Source organism: Rutidosis leptorrhynchoides, chromosome 1 (genome assembly GCF_046630445.1).
Source record: "Rutidosis leptorrhynchoides isolate AG116_Rl617_1_P2 chromosome 1, CSIRO_AGI_Rlap_v1, whole genome shotgun sequence".
Taxonomy (NCBI): Eukaryota; Viridiplantae; Streptophyta; class Magnoliopsida; order Asterales; family Asteraceae; genus Rutidosis; species Rutidosis leptorrhynchoides.
Window position 1 is genome coordinate 453,880,239 of NC_092333.1, and position 3,487 is coordinate 453,883,725.

The 3,487-nt window shown below is 32.3% G+C and overlaps 1 long non-coding RNA gene across 3 annotated transcripts; it reads left to right on the top strand.

The window, feature by feature from the left end:
- Positions 1-317: 317 nt before the first annotated feature.
- Positions 318-2,293, top strand: LOC139873524 (uncharacterized). Of its 3 annotated transcripts, XR_011767372.1 has the most exons (4): positions 318-519; positions 664-766; positions 1,530-1,934; positions 2,073-2,293. It is a non-coding gene; the product is annotated as an uncharacterized lncRNA (long non-coding RNA). The 3 variants fall into 3 exon arrangements; XR_011767371.1 differs by having other exon boundaries at positions 318-898; XR_011767370.1 differs by having other exon boundaries at positions 318-766; positions 2,073-2,292.
- The last annotated feature ends 1,194 nt before the right edge of the window (positions 2,294-3,487 follow it).

A 3,487-nucleotide genomic window follows, 5' to 3' on the forward strand; every position in this document is an offset into this window, starting at 1 on the left:
AAGTCCTCGTCTTTAATTATTTCAAAGCATTCAATTTATTGACGTTTCTTCTGTATGAAGATGCGTTTAAGTCTTGGGAGTTTTGATAGTTTCAATGATCGTTTAATTGGTTGTTTTGTGTACGACTTTTGTAGTCACAATGGTTGACTGGTGCTTAGTTTAGTTTACCAATACCACTTTTATATGTCACTTTTAACTTAATTTACATATCGTAATACTTATGAAAATGATGAACAGTAAAAAGGGTAATTTAGTAAATTTACACCATCGGTATTTAAAGCCACCAACTCACCCCAAATCCCAATCCAACTAACCCCCTTTACTACTCAACGATTTTGGCAATTTTTTTGGGCACCGCCACGACCATCGCCGCCACAACCACGAATCACCGTCACCACCGTCACCAATCATCGCCGTCATCTCCACCGCAGTCTCTCTTAATTAAGGTTACCTTGGCGGTGTTGCATCGATTGTGAGACACTGTTGATCTACATGATGTTCTTGAAGAAACAAATTAGGGTTAATTGATCATCTACAGTTTGTTTTTTATTTTGGATTTATTGTGCTTATGTTATATTTTTATATTAATTTTTTTTGTTGCAATACTTCTTTAAACCTTTATTATATGTTTATAATAATTATTAATTATAAATACATATTAAGGCGAGCAATTGATGGATTACAATGATGGATTTCGCTTTGATAACGGTGATGACAACAACAACGACAAAGAACATCAGCTGCTTTTAGTTGTTACTGAATTCAGGTATATTTTGGTTATTGTTGTGTTAAATCCTTGATTATGTCAAACGATTGCTATGGAATTAGGCTATTGCATCGTTTGTTGTTGGGATTTCTTCTAGCTTTTTTAGTTCTTATCGGATTATTGCTTCAGCTGGTAAGACCGTCTTCCATTTGTGAAGTTCTTTTGTACATTTAAGCTTTTCTGTCATAAAAATGTGGTTTTGGAATGTGATTTGTAGATTTGCTAAAATAGTTATATTTATTTTCAAATGTATGTATGTTTCCTTGATGTTGATAATTGTATTTGACTTTTTGTGTTACTTTATCAGTGTTATTTGGCATGTATATTCCACTGTTATTATTAATATGCTGTTGCAGCTTAATGTTGTTAAAATAACATATGTTGTTTACTTGCAGAACGATAGAAACCCTTATAAGTTGAGCCTTACAATGTAAAAAAGGATCACATCTTGGCGTGGCAATATTTGGATTGCAGCCTTGTGACCTATTTTCTGATCATATGTTGGTGTGGCAACATATAGATAGCAGCCATCGTGACCTGTTTACTGATATAATTAATTATAAATATATCAATAGAACCTATGGGTTTACTGTTCATACTATTATTATATTGATTAAAGGGTATTTTCGGCTGCCGCGATTACTGTTTAGTTGCTGTTTTCGTAGACTTATCTATTTTATATACTATAAAGAACTAGGCTGTGATGGGAAACATATTGCACGTGGTGTAACCAAACTGATTAAATGTTTTCCTATCTTGGCAGGGCAATCTTCATATTGCAGCCATGGCGATTCCTTAACATTTGCTTGGTTTATGCATGTGTCTGAGCCAGAAAGAGGACTACAAAGATTGGCAAAGCGATTTTTAAGTGGTCTTCTTTAGTCACAACACATTTGTATTAACGATTGTGTCTGACGATGCTCACAACCCCGAACAAAAAAGAATGTTACCTCTTAATAGAAGGTTAATAAAAAAGGCCGTGATGTCAAATTGTAGGAGTTTGGTCAAGAAATGAGTTAAAATGATTTCGTACTTTGGCGAGACAACTTACAGTTTACAACCATTGCGATCCTTATTCTCTTGCTTGATTTTACCCACTTAGTTGAACCTATGTGATTTATGTCTTATTGCTGCCATATCAAAGACTACCCAAAGCTCCCATTAAAAGGTACGATGCTTCCCGATGTTTCGATTCTGAGTTTTTTTTTTTTTGTTTGATTAATGTGTTATAGGTTAGTAATTGGTCGATTTTGTACTCCATGGGAAGTTTATTGATTGTTTTATTCCCTTGGTTGAATTGTTGTAGGTTTATTAATTTGTGCTTTTCCGTCTGCTTTGAAGTTCTTGGTTCGTAGCCTCATTTCGTTAACAAGTATGGTTTTCATTATTTTTTATTAATTTTCTTTTATGTAAATTTACGAATTATTATTATAAGGTTATTTATCGTTACAATGTGAGTGTATTATACGATTTGGCTGTTGTCAGATTACTGCATTTGTTAAGATACTGAAATGTTTTATGTTTGTAATTGTTTGTTGATTATGGTTTTTAATTATTTATGTAAACTTTGTTGTCCTTCACTGATATTTTTACTTTATCATTTATTTTACTAGGTGATTTTGCTGGTGTTAAACAGCTGCATTTGTTAAGGTTTTAAAATTTGTTTCGTTTATAATTATTTGTTGGTTATGGTTTTTATTATTTGTGTATCATATCTTGTGTTTTACTTATGCTTTACTTGATGTTGTTTATGAGTTGTTATGTTGTTATTATTGGTTTATTACTATGATGATTAATATCTTATGTAGTGATGTAGTATATTGTTAATTTTATATGTTATAGTGTTGTATAGAAAAAAAAATATAATTTCAAATAGTCAATAACAACTGGGCACGCACACCCTCAAAAGATAATTACATTATTCATTGTATCTTCGGGTTGATTATGAAGGGTTATGTCTTTGATAACTTATATCTTCGGGTTGATTATGAAGAGTTGCGTCTTTGATAACTCATGTTCCTTTGCTTGATTTCACACGCAAATCTGATCTTTATTTCAAATTTTTTTATTAATTTCTATTGTCTTTATTATTCATTTTGAATAATATATTGCCTTTTTAAGTTGTTTATTGGTAACTCGTAATTATATAAATGTTGTTCCTGCGATTGGTTATCAGGGGTGGAGGTTCATTTGTTTCCTATATTTTCTACTAATCGCTGCGCATATTTACGATTTAGTATTCGTTTCTACAGACCCATGTTGTACCAGCAGATCACGATTCCAATATCGAAGAGAATCTCTAACAGCCATTAACATTAGTAAGTTGACCTTTATGCTGTGTTTATTTTACTGCATGTTTGTTATTGTAGGGCTTTTCTTTAATTGTTCATCCCTCTTTAGTTGACTTATTAATTGGGACTTCTCAAGTTCACCGATTTTTCTTTAGCTGATGAATCTGGACTTCTTAATCCTCACGGTATGCATCTTTAAGTGCATGTTATCTGTTTTTTGTTTATATATCATCATCATCATCATTATGATGTTGTTGTTGTTGTTGTTGTTGTTGTTGTTGTAATAATAAACTTAAAAGTTTTAAAACTTACAAAAAATTAGTCGGAAGCCTAGAGACAATCTGGGCCCCCACACCTCTAGCAATAGCAAAAACTATCCTAGTAAAAATATGAGCAGCAGCACCGGCACCAATATCTTGAGCCATCGAAC